Below are 19733 nucleotides of genomic sequence, written 5' to 3'. Positions count from 1 at the left end.
GCAAGTAAATGCCTCAGCTAAGGAGAGGGGAAAGAAGGTGAGGAAGCAGGAGGTGGTGATAGAGCACGAATAGTTCACAAGGCATCCCCAGACAATCAAGTTGACAGAAGGAGTGGGAGTTTGCAGGCAAACTTTCTGCTGTCTCACTAGGTTGGGAGCAGGATGATGAGAGCTCTAAATAACAGGTGCTTTATTTAACAAGGGAGAGAGAATATGAAAATTAAATGAAAAAAATTTATTAGGGCTAAAGTTTCACCAGGAGTGTCAGAGGCTGAGGCTATGACAGGGAGGAATGGTGCTCTGCCTCTTTTTTTCCCTTTGGATGTCTGTAGGCTCATGGGCAGGAGGCTAGAAGGTCTCCTGTGAACACCAGTCTTCTCCACCCTGCAGAGTTCTGCCCATCCTTTCAAGGAACTAAGTTTTCCACAGCTGTAGAGTTTTTGTGACTCCTCCGAGGAAATCTTGATATTTCTTCTTCACCTTCCAAAAACATCCTCAAAACTCATTTACCAAAATAACTAGTTATACCACTCCCAGGAACAGAACACAATCTACCAGAAAATTCAATTTCAAAAATTTGTTTTTCGAAAAGTAGGACCTGCCTATGAGGATATTAGTTCTGTGTAATTAACCAAGAAAATCCTTATCCAGTTTCCAATGGGATTCTTTACAGACATAGCATAACACAGGTACCCAGCAATTACACAAGACGTCCATCCATCACCAGTTTCTTTACTTTTCTCATGGCATCTTAATAAATGAGTAGCAGTCTTCTTTTCTTTTTCTTTTTTTTTTTCTTTTTTTCTTTTTTTTACCTCATATTTCCTTTCAATACAATAGTAGTAAAGAAATGCTGATGTTCTCTTGTCTTCACTGGTCAGAATGAGATGGATGCATCACAATCTTAAATTTGCCAATGGAATTTTTTTTTTTTAATTTTAAGCTAAATATGAAAGAATTTCAAAGTTTCTCCACTTGTTTTTTGACACTGCATGGTGATTGCCTTGCCAAGAAGTGGGAATTCACTCTGGCAGGAGACACTTTGCTCAGTAACAACTGGAAGACTTGCAATTAGTTATATCTGGCCTTGCTATTTGGTCATAGTACCTGGTTCTTCTGAAATTTTTGAAGGCAAATTAAAGAAACTGGAGACTGCTTCCCATCTCAGAGGCAGGATAGGATTACAAAGTTGACAAGCATTATTTAGTCTGGTCCATATCATCATCCATCTCCCACATATACCAGGACTCTGAAGAAACCAAGACTTGCTGCTTCATTCTGCAGCAAGTTACCACTTTGTGCCTGGATTTTTGTTTTATTTTCTGGAGGGAAGAAGAAATTAGAGATAATTTTTCACTCAGTGGGTGTTTCTTATACATACATGTACTCCTATCGACCCATTTCAAAGTTCACCACAGGGAAGTACTTTAAAATCTTGAATATTTTTTTTTTCTATGTTATCCTTTTACACCCTTGCCTGAGGGTAGCACAATTTCACTTGCCTTTTGCAGTCTGGTTTTGTCCATGCACCACAAGATACACAGGAATGTGGTGATTCATTTCCTTTGACTTTGGATCCTATTGCTCAGTTGTTTTGGCTACCTGTGGCTCTCTTCGTAATCACTTCAGAGACCAGAGGGCTTTAAGGTACAATTCATTTGACCTATTTTAGACTTTGGCTTTAGCATGAAATAAATTGCACTCCAGAAGTTCTCATTTCTCTCCAAAGTGAGCCTCAGGTGACCAGCACAACTCCGGATGCCTGTGGCGTGGCTGTCTACAGCTGTGTTAAATCAGTCTCACCCATGAATTTCACTCAGGGCCTCTATCCACTGAAATCCAAGGTGAAACTCCCTTAGGCTTTGGGTACAGTTCTGCTCTATTTCATCTTTGAGAAGAAATGGGAGTGCTTGCAGATGTTTTAAACACATGGTGGGCTTTTACTTTCCCAAGATTTAGGACAGCACCTTAAAGACTCATTAAATATCTGTATTGAGTTGCTACTGTTCACTAACCTGTTTGAAATGAAAATTAATTTAGTGTGATAGAGCTGGAGATGTAACATTCTTCTGCAGGTTTGAAATTGTAGAGGTAATTGTTTTATTAAAATATTTGCTCTTTTGCTCCCTACAAGGTTTTTGATGGCCTGGAAGTCAGTGTAGAGCACCATGCCAACCATTAGCGCTTTGATTTCCACAATGCCTTTCGTTATTTAATAGGCCTGAAATATTGATTAACATTTACAGATTCAATTCCAAGCACTTGCCAAGGGTTACAGAGAGCCAGAGAGAGCTGGTTGTGCCAGTCAAATTGTGAGGTGTAATGAAATCCCCTACTGTGCCTGTCAACTTATCCAGTGTACAGGTCATTTCCCACAAGGTCTGCCGTGTTGAAAGAAGCAGTTTTCACATGAAACATTTCATAGGCAAAGGGAAAATATGTCTCCAGTATTGTATGCTTTATCCCTTTGTCTAATATTGAATGGCCTCATTGCTTCACACAATTTTTGCCCCCAAAGCTTTCTAAGTCAATAGAAGAAGAATGTTTCAGGTGGGCAAAAGTCAAGACTCTCAGTGTAAATGCTTTATTACTGTTGTCAAGGAATTTCACAGTAACTAAGGCTAGAGATAGACAAGCCCCAAAAGGACTGGAATCTCAATCCATTTTAGTTAAGTATTGAATGATTCTTTTATTCTTCCAAATATTACAAAGCTCCCTTTGAAAGATACTTACATCTTTCTTCCAATAATGTTCTCTTTCTTAATTTGTTCCAAGACTGCAACTTTCCTTCAAATTCAAACTTTCTTACTTATTTCAATCCAAGTCCAAATAGAATATATTCTATTTCATCCAAGTCTACATCTGATTTTCTTTTTTTTTCAGGATCAGGGTACTTTTGTCTTCTTATCTCCTACAGAGAAAAGAAAGAATATGAAGGGAAATGTTTCATTTTTTTTAAGGTTCCAGTTTTGCTCCTGCTATTAAATGTTAAATATCTGATTTCAAAAAGGTTCTTTTAAAGAAAGATGTCTTGTTCTTTGAGTGACCAGGATCTAATTTTAGATTGACTATAACAATAGTCTTTAGGCCAAAAAAATCAATGTACAATTGCTGGCCCTGATCTTTCATGTGCTATTGATTCAAGTTTAAAATTTCTGAATAAGGAGTATAGTTGTTTGCCCTTAGTTCTATAACAAGGAGGGAGACACAGGTATCTGAGCTAGTAAATGCTTCCAGTGCCCTGACCTGACGTGACCTCAAAATGATGGCTTTGATTTACAATTTTAGAGTAGACTTTGGCTGGTTTCTCCACCAGCTCAAATTGTAGTGGGACATTTGACACTGATGGATGGCTGGATAGAACCACCAACAGATTCAAAAATATTTTCTTCAGTTTTTGCTGAGTATATTGAAAGAAGAGGGAAAACACCCACCTGAGAATGATGCAGTGGATATTTTAGATGTCAGTGGTACTAGCTCAGGAGAGATCAGGTCCATCGGTTTAATTGAACATTTCTAACAACCTAAAGGTAATGGACATTGAAAAAGGCAAAGGGATTTCCCATCAAAAATGGGTGATGAGCAAAATCCCACTATTTGACATTCCACAGAAAATGCACATTTTCTCCTTCAAGTATGTTTTAATTTATTTTTATGTTATTTACAAGAAGTTTTGCACTGAGATAAGTGGCAAACATGCAGTCCTGATAAACAGCTAACAACCAAAGATTGGTTTCCCATCTCCAGGAATGAGCTTCAGTGAAATTCATCTACAAGTTTCTCTTGTTCTGCAATATACACCCAGTTCTGTTGGTAAGAATTTAATTATGGTCTGTATAAACCTTTGTTTTAGACATTATACTTCAAATTCCGCATTCTTCACTGAGAACAAGATGTCTCTAACAAGTGCTTTGCTGGAAATGGAAACGAGAGGGATTTTTTTCTGGTAGCCAGCATGCTTGAGATTAACATGTAAAATTTTAATGATCCATGAGTGATTCCTAGGGTGGGATCCCATTTAAGATTAAATAACATATATTTAGGTATCCATATATGAGCTGAGTATTTAATCTCCTGATAGGAACAGCTGACAATCATCGTATCCAGAAAGCTATTTAGCTGACCAGTCTTGAGGAGTAGAACTAACTGTTAAAACTTTCTGAAACTTAAATATCTGTGGCCTTTTGAAATGCCTAAGGCATTCCTACTGGACTGACAAATATAACATAGGATTTATGGGAGGTGACATCACTGTGAAGCAGAAGCTAGAGGCCAAGCAAGATACTTCTCAGAATCTAAAATTATACAAGACTGTATGTAGGCAACTGGGTGCTGTCCTAGATAACAACCTCAGGGTGAGCTGATAATCTGAGCACCACAAATATCACTGATTCCAGTCACAGAGACATCCTAGAGGAGTTGCAACCTGTACATAGCTTGGAAAAACATGACACGGTCCTTGTAGGAGACATAAGCCATACTGAAAATGCAGGTGAGAGCCAAGTGGGGTCCACAAAGGAACCTCAAATGGCAATTGACACTTTCATTTAGGCAAAATAACTAAGTTATAAAACCCACTGAATTTTCACTGCATGTTCTTTGACTATACCAGGAGCTTAGATATGTAGACACCTGCAGGAGAACTATTTAAGGCTTCCATGGTTCATCATATCAATATATGAGATTGCTCAGAATACCCCATCTGATGTACCTCAGGATCAGATTGGCAATAAGAAGTTGTTTTATCACACAGAATCAATTAGATTGGAAAAGACCTCTGAGATCATCGAGTCCAACCTATGACTGATCATGGCACTGAGTGCCATGTTCAGGCTTTCCTTAAACACTTCCAGGGATGGTGACTCCACCTCCCCTTGGGTAGCCCATTCCAATGTCTAATCATCCTTTCAGTGAAGATATTCTTCCTAATGTGTCACTTAAACCTTTCCTGGTGCAACTTTATAATCCACAAGTTATGGATCCACAAGACTATACTAGCCTTCAAATCAAGTTCCCCACAACTCAGATGATCTTCTGCTTTCTTCTGAGGTGGCTAAGACTCTCCTTTTCATTTCTACTTCCTAATTCTCTGCTCCCTTCTAAATCTCAAAATTGGTTACCTTAGGAAATTGCACAATGCAGGGTGCAGTTTCACCTCATCTTGATGGAGGGTGTTGACCCAGAGGATTAGTGACTCTGAAATCCTCCTCAGATTAATAGGATTTCTTGGAATGACCACTTACTCTGACCATGGGGGCTGATATTTCAATATTGATATTGATTATCTCTGTACAAAATAATTAAATATGAATTAGCATGAGATGCCTGACACAGATTTGACTTCCCCTTGGACAGCCCAATCAGTAGCATTGGAAGTCTCAGGTTTTTTTCTGTAGCCCATTGAAAATGCCATTCATGCAAGTGGAGGAAAGCAATAAGTGCTTGAGAAGAGGGGATTCCAGCAGCTCAGCCACATGGACAGACCTGCCCCTAACTGGATGGAAAGGACTATTCAGGTTAGGGAAGAAGAAAAGTGAATATTAGCATCTAATACCTTGTGCTTGCAAGTGAAAGACAAGACTCAAATACTCTGGCATTTCTGACTAAGGACTTCATTTTAAAAGGAAAATGCTGTGTTTCTAGATGAGGCAAACCTTTTGTTTGACTTTTAACAAGGAAAAAAAAGTATCTCAATTCAGATCAACTCAAACATTGTGGTTTTTCCTGAAAAGATGTAAACAGAAAAAGCAATAACTAAAGATGTAAACAGAAAAAGCAATAACTAGCAGACCCCTAATGAAAAGAAGGTAAACTCAGAGGAAATTGAATTTCAGCAGAATATCTGTGCCTAAATCCCTTCTCATTTTAACAATTTGGGTGACAGCTACAGTCTCCTGGCATTACCATGCATTGGTTTCTTGTGGTGTCTTCCCAGTGTGTCTTTGACACCTTGCCATACCCAACTCCATTCCTCAGAGCAGCTTTTCAGTTACTTTTACACTTTTCTAGCTCCAGCTACAAACCTTTAATTTTAAAACTATTGTCACAATTTCTGTTTTCTTCCATATTCTTTTGCCTAGGAAAGTAAGGTCTATTGACTCTAATTCAGCTTGACTGGGCTCCAGAGCTTGGAACTTCACTTTTGTACTTGTTTTCTTTAAGAAAATGCAATGTTTGCTCTCTACATTGATTTCCTGATTCTTAACCATTTTGTCACTGTACTGCCAACATGAATGTAACCCCCTCCAGTTAAATCATTGTCTTTTTAGGGCAACTTTGTAGTACTAAAGACAAACCTGTAACACTTTCATCATGTTGACATAATAGCAACCCAAGATATCCCTGACAGCAGAAATGCTGGGGGCATGAATTCTAACATCTTGCCGTAGGCTAAATTGTAAAAAAATGCTTTAGAAGCTGCAATTGACCCTATCTGGTATAAATCAACTATGATGTATTTAAATTAATGTCTTTTAATTAGACGTACACAGGACTGGGAGCAACACTGAACATGATTAGGTGAAATCTCTGCTGCAACCCAGAAATAAAGTTATCATTTACATTTGCTGATCTCTAATTTTGACACCTTTCAGGAAGGTTTCCAGTTTGTCTTTTCCTCATGCTGGCCACACTTTAAGCTCCCTTTGTGTCTCTGCCCCTTTAGCAATATGGTGCACTGACTTCTTGCTGAAGACACAAAATCTTCTCTTTTTCTGCATTTTTGCCATAATCTTTTTAGCAGCCTCCTCATTCTCTGCATTTTCTGCATCTAATCATCACCTTTCTTTGATTAACTGTAAGTAAAACTTGCAGGTGTTTTGGGGGATTGGTTTAAACAGAGATTTTTTTAAGTTTTAGTGTAATCTAGACAGAGATTTAGAAACACAGATCCCACCAACTTCTGTGGTGTTCTGTTCCTACATATTGTAAAGGTGCATTTGAAAATCTCCCTCTTGGGGCCTCAAATAGCTCTTACACCATTGAAACTTAAATGGAAGTGAAATTGTAAAACAAATGCTGAACACCCACGGGTTCCTTTGGTTTTCCTGCTTATTGCAGGTGCTTTATCACTTCTAAAATTTGCACACTTTTACTCAATTTAGAAAGGCCAGCACATTTTCAAAAGTGCACTCTCCACCCTGAAGAGTTTTGTGTTTCAATAAATGTGTTACCAAGGGAAAAACAAGATGCAGACCTCGAGATTGTTGCTTAATTTCTGCCTTTCATCACAGGAGCCCTTCCTCTAATGCTTCATGATAAATTCAATCATTGACCAATTCCTAAAGCAGAAGCAGGGAATCTGTCTTCAGGAGCAGGCACAGCTTGAGATTTCTTTTTACATGACTTATGGTCACTTTACATTGTGCGAGTGGGATACAATCAAGATGCTTGACCTTTGAGCAGGGTAAAGGTACCCATGTTTGGCTTAAAAAGCCCTCTGATGGCTTTTCCATTGGCTTTCATCAAATTCCATTAAACAGTGAATCCTGGCAGGGATTTTAAAAACCAGAATAAGCTGCTGTGGGTTTGAGTTCACAAGAACATCAACTTACTGACATCTAATTAAGAGCTGATTCTTTAGAAACTCAATATAAATGCATTATCATTTAGTTGTCTGGTTTCCCACAATACCAGGAAGCTAACTTAGCATCAAAACATTTCCATGAGTAATTTTCACAGACCAACCCTCTTTTTTTTTTTTTTTTTTTTTTTTTTTTTTTTTAACAGTCCACATCTTAAAGCCCATAGGTTTTTGGACATACATCTTTTTCAAAGCCAAGGGAAAAAATCTGAAAACAATTTGCAGGGCAAAAATGAAGCTAAGAAAATCCCCAAAGGGTTCTTTCGTAGTGGTAAATCTGGGCCTGTTTTACAGCTGAAGGAAGAAAACCCTTCCTTGAAAAGACGTGTTCTAATTGAACATGAGCTAAACAGATCTTTGGGCTAGCTCTTTATTTTTCTCCTCTTAACAGAAGATTATTCATGTTATCAAAATTCTATTAAAGGGTTTTTATTGAAGAAAAATGTTGGACTTATTGATATTAATAATGTAACCTCCTTGAGCACCTGTTCAAAACTAAAGGAAGGTCAGAAGCTCAGGATCACTGAAAGATTGCCTAAAGATTAAAAATAATTTAAACATAACTTGTGTGGGACATTTTAGCTTGTCTTTTAGCTTGTTGGGACTCCAATAACTCATATTTTCCAAGAGGAAATTGTATTCCAAAGAGACAAGAAACTTAGTTTTCTTGAAATGAAGACTGATGCCCAGAACCTTATGTAAAAAAAAAAAAAACAAACAAACCAAAACAGACAAATATTATGGTACTGAGGATGAAATCTTGAGATATGACAATATTGTGATCTGGACCTTTGTGATTACAGCTGCAGAGGAATGGCCTCATCTCCTTTATCTCAGAACAAGGACTGAAGATCTGTGAGAGAAGATAGTGTCACAAAAAAAACCTGAAAGAAGCTTACAAATATAATTCTTTCACCTCATTGAAACTTCTGCACACCTGGAAAGGTGACATTTGTGCTGTTCCTTTATAACTATATCTTAAAAAAATACTGCAGTGAAGGAGATTCTGAAGAAAACATGTAATTTTAACAAAAACAGTTGATTTCTTCAGAACTAACTAAAAAGTTAAAAAGTCCCCCAATGACTTCCTCAATACTAGGCAATATATGAATGAAAATTTGAATTTTTAGATCTTCATATCTGTTACATACTTGTTTTGCTTAGATATTCCAGTGATCTGAAGCCCATGAGTGAGAAAGGAAGCTGAAATTTCTTTACCAAGTGATATTCTGCAGTCAAGAATTTACATTTTTCGAGGATAGTTTATTTTTACTTGTTGCTAAAAAATGTTGCTTTTCCTAAGAATTTATGAAAAATCATAAGAGTTCTGAGAAAAGTGAACTTTTCTTTATCCAGATAAATTCTAAACTAGAGAATTGAGGAAACATAAAAGAGAAAGAACAAAGGATTGGAAGTGGGGGAGGAATTAGAAAACAGTGCTAAAAATTTCATAATTTCTACACTGAATTCATTTCATTCTATCTTTTTCAGATTTTTTTTCTTTCTAGTCATAGCTGGAGAGTAGCGTGGCCCAAATTATAGATCATTTATATTGTATTAATATTCACCATTCCTTATTTTGACAAACCACTGATAAAAGTTGTTTGCTGAAGAAATACATTAATATTAATAAGTGAATAATGAGTTCACTTAAGACTTTCATTATCTGTACATTCATAAGTTTGAAAGATGAATATGATAGCTGAGAAAAAAAAATGTTGCTAATTATGGTCTCAGCTCGATCACCAGAACAGCACAGCTTTTCCTAGAGATGCACTAAAACCAGAAATCAAAATATCAGCCTTGGACTTAAGAGTGGAGCTGAAACCCCACCTAAAATATTTCTTAGTTCTAGTTCTACCTCTTATCATGCCATAACTTTATAAATATTTGTTGAAAGAGCTCTTGGGAACTGTCATGTTTGTTACAAAAGACTGGCCATATTTATTCCAGTAAGGGAAAACGTTGCCCTCACTGTAAACAAGAAGCAGCTGGACTGTGCTGATGAGCTCCAGTGAGAGCAGAGTTTATGCACATTTTTTTTGCAGGTAGGCATTTGTGTATTGTCTGCTTCTCCAGCAGAGTTTTGTTTTGTCTTGGAGTTGATACTCCACACCATGATACATGTAAATAGACTTCCCATGAGCTCTTGCAAAAAAAAAGTGATTGCAGCACATATCTAAACAGTCACAAAATTACTAATCCACCCTAAAATTGGTCTGAGAACTAGTTGAGGATCAAAGAACAGCTGGAGTGGGCAAGTGGTGGCCACCAAGGGCAGAGAGAACTCCCTTACTGGAGCCTGGGATTGTTTGTTTCCAGGAGACACAGGAGAGTGAAGTCCACCCTAGGAATATTTTCTTATCATCTCATTCATGATCTGAAAATTGAATCACACGATATTTTTTACAGGAAGAAAGAAATAAAACCAAAACAAAAACTTCCACAAAAGAGTTTTAGTGTACATTTGAGGACAAATTTAATAAGACCAACTCAGTCTTCAGTGCCAAGTGAAAGAAGAAAATTGTCTTCAAGGTTTTGATGGAGTCTATTAGGGCCTCTTCATTAAAAAACTTCCAGTGTTTTTCACAATGGGAAATATGATTCCAAAGAAACTTTTCTGTCAGATTTTTCCTGGTTTAACAACAGGAAGATTGAATCTTTAAATTAGTAAAGGAAGTAGAACAGGGAGAATGGCTGAAAGCTGCTTTGCCTATTACAAGTTTATGCTTGTGAAATGTAAATCTTGATGTATTTTTGCTTCATTTGGACGTATGTAATTGCTGGATCAGATGGAAACTTGAATTAGCCCAGCTCGAGTCTGACTTGCTCTCTTAAAATCTCTATCCATCATCTGTATAAAGGAGATTTGTACGACTATTGCCCTATCCTCAATTCTTAGTTAGGTGCCAAGAGATCTGTATCCATCTAATAGTCTAACTAGTATTCTGAAATGATGAAGACAGATATATATCCAAATAAGTAATTTTAATTGCCTTGATGTGATATAGGCAGATTTTTCACAGTGGGCTACATGACTATTCCAGAGGGAAAGTTCTGTCACTAAATAGGTCACTGACCATAAGGAAGTTTATGGTGTGGTTTCCAGCCTGGGTGAAATGTTCTAATTTTAGCACCCTGAGTACCTTCCAGTGTGACCACCTGTTAGGCAGAACATGTAGACTTTAGGTATTTTGTTTTAACAGATATTTTTTTACCTTTTCTTTTCTGAGCTGAAGATAATGTGAAGGTATTTCAAGATGAAGGCATTTATATTCCAAGGAACAAAACAAAGATACTGTAATGGCATATGTGAGCTACATTTACCCTGAGGCACTTACCATAAAGTTCAGGGTGGTTTTTTATTGCATCATTCTGACAGCTGTGAATAGGAAAGTGAACATATTGGTATTGTCACTGGGAACTACCATTTACATCTTTGGATACGTGAGGGAGAGGTAAAGGTACCAGCATCTGTGTGCAAACACAGAGGACATAGATCCAGAGAGCTCCCTTGGATCAATTTCATTTGGAATTCAAGAGGGACAAAAGAATTAAAACAACTGCTGGTTTGTTTTTTTTTCTTATAGGGAAAAGAAGGAGGGAATGAAGCCGGGAGAAGAAAAGGAGGAATTCATGGTGAGAGAGAGAGAGAGGAAGGGAAGGAAATAGGCAAGCTGGCAGGTGAGTATGCAGAAAGGAGACACAAACAAGGAAAATAATATAAAAAGAAAAATAAAGAAAATGAAAGAAAGGGTGAAAGAAAAATGGAAAAAAAGGAAATAAAAAGCATAGAAACAAGGGAGGGAGGAAGGAAGGAAGGAAGGAAGGAAGGAAGGAAGGAAGGAAGGAAGGAAGGAAGGAAGGAAGGAAGGAAGGAAAATAAAGGAAGAAAAAGAGCAAGCTAAGGAGACAAAGGCTGACTTCTTCCTACATATTTGTCTGGAGAGGTACACACAGGTTCGTTTGATGTGCAGACACAATTTAAAATGACCTTCTACAAATGTCCTAGGGCACAAAACAAGAAAATTCCATCACTCTAAATGTCTGAAAAAGTACATTATGCTTTTTCTAGCCTCTCTGGAGCATCTTTAAGCAAAAGCATGGTAAATAATATATCAATTTTCTATCGCCACCTATGAGTGAAAATGTAGAACTGCAAATTATTCTTCTTGCATATTAGAGGAAAGAGATGTGACTGTTGTAGTTTGAATATTTCCAGACATATCTTTTATGTCTGAGGCAAAACCAACTACAATCATTTGTTCCTGTTGGAAATAAGACAATTTTCAGCATATTTATGGTTTACTAATTTATTTAGTTTTATTCATATCATGCATTTTAGGATTTATTTCAGTACTTCTACTGTCCTGTCCTAAGTGAAGCCAAAATTTGGGTGTTCTGTGGCCCAAGAAAAAGACCCTTCTGATTTGGATGGTGCCTACCATATAGAAACAGGGGTAGTCTCAACCTTCTGTATCTACATATTATTTCCAGACTATGAACTCTTAGATATAGGTAGTGATTTAATGGCAAATGATGCAAGAAGAGAGGAGGAAATAGGAGAGAAACACAAATAAGAATTTGCTTAAATCAGCAACAGGGTCAAAGTTGAATAGACCAGAAAATCTGAGTGAATGCAAACCAGTGAGATGAGGTATTCTGATATAGAGTGATATGATATCTATGAGATAGGGTATTCTGATGTAGAGTGGTTGAACAATGGAGCTGAAAGAAGAGTCAGGATTAGGGAGGAAATGGGTATGACTGATCCCTAAGGTCACAGAGTAGGAAGGAAGGAATTCTGTGAGATGGCAGCAGCAGGACCTGAGGAAGAGTAAAGCAAAGTGAAGACAACACGGAATTTTTGGACACATTCCTTTAGAATCCAGGAACTCTGGATGTCATATTCAGCTGAAGCACGATCTTCCTCTGTGATTGAAAAAAGAAGAAAAAAGAGAGAAAAGTAGGATAACTCTGGGCCCAATTCATAGCAAGAGTCCTGGTGGGATTCATTAAGTGAATGAAACATTGCAGCACAGAGATCTTTGAGCAAGTCTCCCCAGGCTCCTGAATAGTCATTGAGGAAAAGCACATGTACACTGTGAATCATCTGTGTGCGTTTGGCTGGATGAATTGCATTTAAAAGGGGCCTATTTTGCTCCATTGTCTTTGAAGGGAGTGAAGGGTGCCCAGCTCACATGGAGACTTCTGGAGCAGTCATTCAGCTGCCTCCTCTTGTGAATGGAGAGAAATGGGCATTTCCAGTGTGTGATTCATTCCAGCTATCCCAAGCACTTGTCTAAATTGCCTTCTGGAGTTGCCTTTTATTTCTTTATTTTAAGAAAAACTCAGCCTGTTATTCCTGAGTGACTAACAGGCTTTGATAACTCACACTTCCATGTCTAAACTTAGGTGAGATGAATCCCACTCAGGATATATAAAATCCCGATGAATTCCTTCCTGCCAGACACTTTAGCTGACAAAGGTCTAGAGACCAGCAGGGCTGAAAATTTACATTACAACTGTCCTGTTTCTTTTTCTCCTACCTGCCTCGGGTAGGTGGATAACATACTGATGCTGTGTCTCTTGGACACACCTCTCGATGCACCACAGAAAGGTCCCTAAATGTTCATAATTCTGGCAGCTCAGGAGACATCATTGTGCCTCCAGCCCACAGCTCCCTGTGTCCCAGTTCTTGGGGTAGGACTGTCTAATTTCGCTAAAAGGATTAACATATGGAAGTTGCTTGCAGGTGTGCTTGAAGGTGTGAAGGCAGAGGTCATAAATAAAATGACACAGTGTAAAATGTTGAGGAGTTCATTGAAGGAGAAAGCAAAGTTGAAGCAGCAGCATTAAAAAATTACCAGAATAAAGTGCAGTTTAGGCATAGGGTGAATTCTGAAACAGGTTTGTGTTGTCTCTGCCACAAAATATCTGTGTGATCATCGGCAGGGCACAGAAAAGCTTTTGAGAAAGTCAGGCACTCTGTTTATAGAGCATTAGCCAGAATAGAGCCTTCATATAATGAAATTTTTATTTAGCCTCTTTAACACCAAAGACACAGAGAAAGCTTCCAAAAGGCAAAAAGCTTTGATTTTGAACTGAAAGACAGTATGCTTAGATTGGATATCAGTGAGAAATTAGTAAGAAATCTTTACTGTGAGGGTGGTGAGGCCCTGGCACAGGTTGCCCAGAGAAGCTGTGGCTGCCCCATCCCTGGAAGTGTCCAAGGCCAGGCTGGATGGGGCTTGGAGCAATCTGGTCTAGTGAGTGGCATCCCTTCCCACGGCAATTGTCTTGGAACTAGGTAATTTTTAAAGTCCCTTCCAACCCAAACCCTTCCATAATTCTTCAATTTTCTGATTCTGTGATTAGATCTAAGATCAATGGACTCTTCTGATAATTTTGTTATACTTTGCACTATTTGAGGGGAGGCATAAAATATGACTGTTTTGTTACATGATACCATACCAAAGGACTCACAGAGAGGCTCTGTTTGGAAGGGACCTCAGGAGGACGAGCGGTCCAATCCCCTGCTCAAGCAGGGCCACCTTGAGCCAGTGGCCCAGGACCATGCCAAGAGGATTTTGAATATCTGCAGGGTAGGAGATGACCTCTCTGGGCAACCTCTGCCAGTGTTTGGTCACCCTCTGAGTAAAAAAGTATTTCCTTAATCTCCAGAGGGAACATCCTGTGTTTCAGTTTTGTACCAGTTGCCTCTGGTCCTGTCACTGGGTACCAAATGACAAACATAGTGCTGAAACAAATACACATCTTGAGATGATTGTTTTCTTTACATAGGAAATATGTCAGTTATCTGGATAACTTTCTCTTTCTTATATTAAGAATTTCATAGGAAATTAATATTTATCACAAACCTAATGAATATTCCCAGAATATTAAGGAAAAGAGCATTTTTGAAAGCCTGTGTGGAGTGTATGAAATATTTATAATTTCATATTGATTTTGGTAGCTTTGCTGGTAAATATTTTAATTAAAGAATTTCACAAAAGAGATGAGATAGAGAAGAACAAGAGGGGCTTCAGCTTTTTTAAAATCCCTGGTTTTGATCCCTTTCCCTAATATTTCTGATCGGCTGTGAGAGACAAACATCAGGTTATAAAAACTGAAAGATGTGAGCATTAAAAGAAAGCCTGGTGCATTCTCCAGATGCTCATTTTTAAGTGCAGTAGTAGCATATTTAGGACCTAACTTAAACAAATCATTTAAACATCAGAGTTTTAATTTTCATCATCTGCTACTCTGTCCAAATGTTTAGGAATTTGGGATAAGAGTTAGAAATTATTTTCAGAGATCTAGGACTCATGCCTCATGAGAAGAAAACTTTTAAATTAATCCTATTGGACAATCAAGAATTTATCAATCCAGAAGCTATTTTTACTACAAAAAAAAAAGAAAAAATCTGTTACTTAAATCATTTTTGGGGCATTAGATATACTGTTAAAAATGTTCAATTAAAACTTTTTCAAGTCTCAGAGTATTTCTACTTCACTGAAGATATAATGGAATATATTTAATTTGAGTGAAAGAATGTTAAAGATATAATAAAAGACTTTGACAGGTTTCTCAGAGAGCAAATGAAATTTAGATATGCAGATCCTACAGGCAAAAAAAAAATTTCTCAGAGATCTGATTAATACACTTCAGTTCAGCAAATATGGCTTTACCACTAATCCAGGTAAAATAAAAGCAATATATTAAATGATTAATCTACAGCCTAAGATGGTTGTCCTCAGATTTTTGAGGATAAAAAAGAATATGGAAAAATTCACACAGAACAGATGTAATGTCAATGAAGCCTAAAGTGAAGAATGGAAAATTCACATGACCCTGCAACAAAAGGACAATTATTAGTCATTTGAATAGTTAAAATTGTTCTAACTATTCATACCACATTTTTCTTTTACTTCCTGTACACAGTGTTAGATTTGCGCTGTAAGCAGTACTTGCTCTGAATTGTATTTAAGTCTTAATCCCTAATTTAATAAGCCACCCCACATAAAGAGAATGACTCTCAAGATGAAAGCACAATCTAAAATTCTAATTTTTTTGTTTAGCTTTGTACCAAAACCCCCCCCAAAAGTATATAGGGAAAAACAGGCTTGGAAAAACAAAGCAAGCCACTCCAAAAATTGTTTTAACCAATTAAATTCTGGGTACTCAGTGGGTACTAACTGGTGGGACTGACTCTCCAGGATGAGGGTTCACTTGCAGTCTTTGGAACTGATTAGAATTAAACATAAAATTATGATCAAGCTGAGAATCCAAGGTTTGAAGGATAAATCATCAAAACCATTATACTTCCATTTTTAAAATGACCCAGGGTCTGGTTTTCAGAGATGCTTATACTGCTACAGCAGTATATTACTGTTAGCTAAAATCTTTAAAAACCCCACAGCTCATATCTCCTAGGAAATTACTTGTGTCCCTAATTTTCTCCTAGACACAAGTGATACATAAACTTCTAATTGTTTTCATTAATAGAACTTGATCTCTTAGAAACGTTCGGTTCCTTTGAAATATTACTTCAAACTCTCAGCTGACATGAATTTAATGATATGATGCTACTGTTGTTCATGAGGCTCAAAATTTGCTTTTCTTTTTATTCCAACACGCCTAGCTCCAGGAATCCTGTTATGCAAGCATCAATTTTTATTTAGTAAAAGATTAGCTTCTGCTTCTTGCCATCCATAAAAAAAGTATGAAAATACAAAACAACACTTAAAGCAAGATGGAAAACAAATCTAATTATTTCTGTAGTTCTGAAAATCTGATTTTTTTTTTACACTAGACCTAGCATTCAAGAAAGGCAGAGACCCATCAGTTGTCAGAGGCTGAGGTTATTGATATTGAGCTCCCCAATGTTCAAAGAGAAACCCACAGGTTGTTCTTACACAGAAAACCAGGGAGATCAGCATTATCGTGTCAATAAGGAATACAGAGTGAATCAAACAGCATGTCTGCATGCTATAAATACCTTGAAATCAGCAGAAATGTCGTTCCAAAAAAGGGAGACCCAGTTTTGCAGAATTGAAATAAACAATTTTGTATGAATAGCCTGAAGGGAGATATGGGTTACAAAACCATCTTTCTCTGCTGCTTTCTCCTGGCTTTTCAGCTGGCTGGTGTTTTCTCTCTCTGCTTTTCTCTCTCTTCTCTGACTCAGTCAGGCAACTCACTTATTAAGGAAACAGCGTTCAGAGCAGTTTGTCTGAGGAATGCAGTTCCATTAAGTAAAAATACGGAGCAAGAAGCTCTTGAGAAGCAATGATCAGAGATCTAAGAATACAAATGAACAAATGCACTTTCTGATTTAAATATGTTATTGTTATTAGCACCATTCATCTTCCAGTAGCTTCAGAACAAATGTCTCGCTGCACTAAACTTTCACAGGCATAAACATCTATTCTGCTCTAAGTAACTTCCAGTGTAATTGAATGTTAGTAACAAAAAACACTTATAAGGAAATGAGGCTGACTCAGAGTGAACTCACTGTGTGACAGGTAGGTTCCAACCTTTTTATTCAATTGAAAAAAAAATGTTATTTGTGTTGATCTTGGGTCTCTCAAATGCTGGTTGTTTTTTAACACACCCTCCTGCAGTGATGTCTGCCAAATTACTTGTAATTCTCCATTCAGCATTCAGCTCAATGGTCTTGTTTCCTAAGGGTCTTCGAAGAGAAGAGAAGGTATACAAATCCTTATGACTTCCCCTGCAAAGGCCCATGATGCTGCACAAAATGTGAGATCGGAACAGCAGTGGGGCTGAAATGGCTTTAAAATGTCATAGGGCAGGGTTAGATTAGATATTAGCACGAAATTCTTTGTGGTGAGGGTGATGAAGCACTGCAACAGTTTGTCCAGAGAAGCTGTGGATGCCCCATCCCTGGAAGAGTTCAAGGCCAGGTTGGATTGGGCTTGGAGCAACCTGGGATAGTAGAATATGTCCCTGCCCATGGCAGGAGTGGAATGAGATGATCTCTGAGGCCTCTTTCAATCCAAACCATTCTTTGATTCTATGTCTGTGGTCCCCTGCAGCAGCCAAAAGCTTTCACAGGTCCCACTCAGCCCTTGACTCACAGCCCAGTGCAGAAATCTATTGTCTTTGCCACTCAAAGTTAACACATTCTTCTTATTGTCCAAGACCAACAAAGCACTTTGGAAACTGAAAGCATTTCAAAACATGCCTGGAGCATGACTTTAGAAACAAGCAGACGCACAATATCCCTGTGAGACAGAACAATGCTATTATACTAATTTCACAGATGGGTAAACTTGAACGCAGTAAGGTAAGGCCTAGATCCTGTTTGGTGCTGTGCTTTGATATTTTACGGGATTAAGCAGCAAGAGAGCCTTTTTTTCCCTAGCAGGAAAGCTGAAAGACAATCCATACAAGGAAATAGAATAGCAGTGCAACTGCAAATACATTTACACACACAACAAGCTCAAGGAAGAATGTGGCTCACCAGCTGCAGGGCTCCTCTTCTCTGCTGAGCTGCACAGGTAACAAGGATACCAATGAATATTTTCCCAACAAACTGGTTACTTTTTTTTAAACAGCAATAAAATGAGTCCCATCTGCCTCAAAACACGTCCTTATTCTCCAAGCTGGCATGAGTTCAAGGCAGATGTTGCCTCTGCTCCACTCCTTTCACCCTCACCTCACCAGCAGGGCAGGGTTTGCCCAGAATAACCTTCCTCAAGCCTGTGGAGAGCACCCAGGTGTCCTCATGGCCATGCTCAGATCTCTACCCAGACCCTCCCCTGAATGTTAAATGCTGATCTTCTTTCATGTTCCCTGGAAGAGGCTGCACTTGGGCACGGTGACAGATCTTTCTGCATCTGCTGGGCAAGAGCATTGCTGAGTTTGATCTCACTTTTTCACTTTGCACTACAAGAAATTTTTAATTGTCTGGTTGAGAGAGGGTGGCAGCTGACAATTGCTTTGTTCAGACTCACAGAGCTGATAATGCTCTGTTCATGAAACTGGGGCTGTTAATGATTCGTAAGCTGATACTTCCTCACACTTGATTGTGCACAGTAGACTTCATAATTTGAGCTTGTCATTTTCATTTTTCAGGGGGGAAAAACTACAACAAAACCTCTCCTTTTCATGGTAGACTTCTCTATAAGTGTGTAATTACATCCTGATGTTCTCTGTGATTTGTACCTTGTTCAGCCCATTGAAAGTCAATTTTAACACACTTCCATAAAATTTTTATTTTGTTAGAAAAATATGGGGTTTTTTTCCATGTGACACTGTGGGGGTACTGTTTTCTTATACATTAGTACTTTAAATACATAAAAGAGGTTCCAAAGAGCATTTACATCAGAGGGAAGCTGTAATCATTCCTATCCTGATAATTACTTCAAGAAGAAGGGACTTGTCATTTCTGCAAGTGACTGACTGTGGAAGAATCTCCATATCCATCCCATGTTCTCAACACAGAGACAGTAGAAGTCCCCTACAAGGACCCTTCCACATCTTGCAAAGCTTTAACAATCAGACCTTCAATGTCAATGTAAGGGCTGCTTGCAAAATCATAGAGAAATAAACTATTCCAAATCTTGCATCAGCTGACTGCTGTGGCTTTGGCTGCATCGAGTGGCTCAAAGATGAAGCATTCCAAGTATCTTAATATCTTATTCTTAGCATCTTATCTTCAAGCAGGCTTTGAAGTTTTATTTTAGAGCACATTATTGCTCATAAAGGTTTTTTTCTTGGTAATGCAAGCCTAAATATTAAAAGCAGACTGTTGATTTTAGGTGTTTACATTTTTTAGACAGCCATGAAGTCCCATGATCCAAAAAGCAGGATATGTTCAAGCGTCTTTGTTCAGAGAATGCAAATTGACAATAATTTTAAAACAATCTTGTCTATAATTACATTATAGACAACTGCAACCAGAACCACCTTAGAGACATATTTTCTAAACAACTTGTGAGACAATTCCTGTTAGAATAATACCTAGCCTCAAATGACCAGATTGACACTTTTATTCCATGACTGCAGAATGGAGACAAGGGAAGGTTCATAGTCTGCCTTGGGTTTGCAACTTGTAGCATCAGGGAACCAGACACAAAAAGTGATGCCAAAGTAAAGAATATCAAAAGTCATGTAGTTAAAT

The 19733-nt window shown here is 37.9% G+C and overlaps 1 long non-coding RNA gene across 1 annotated transcript in view; it reads right to left on the bottom strand.

The window, feature by feature from the left end:
• Nucleotides 1-16794, bottom strand: part of LOC108448199 — a 21450-nt gene extending 4656 nt beyond the window's left edge. The window contains exons 1-3 of the long non-coding RNA XR_001864004.1: nt 16584-16794; nt 3435-3524; nt 2734-2911 (exon numbers count right to left, since the gene is read on the bottom strand). This is a non-coding gene — a long non-coding RNA (uncharacterized LOC108448199). The remainder of the gene's footprint in view (nt 1-2733; nt 2912-3434; nt 3525-16583) is intronic.
• Nucleotides 16795-19733: the final 2939 nt, after the last annotated feature.

The sequence above is a fragment of the Corvus brachyrhynchos genome, unplaced genomic scaffold (assembly GCF_000691975.1).
Source record: "Corvus brachyrhynchos isolate BGI_N302 unplaced genomic scaffold, ASM69197v1 scaffold307, whole genome shotgun sequence".
Lineage (NCBI taxonomy): Eukaryota > Metazoa > Chordata > Aves > Passeriformes > Corvidae > Corvus > Corvus brachyrhynchos.
Note: the sequence above shows the minus strand (reverse complement) of the source record. Positions and strands in the feature narration are given on the sequence as shown.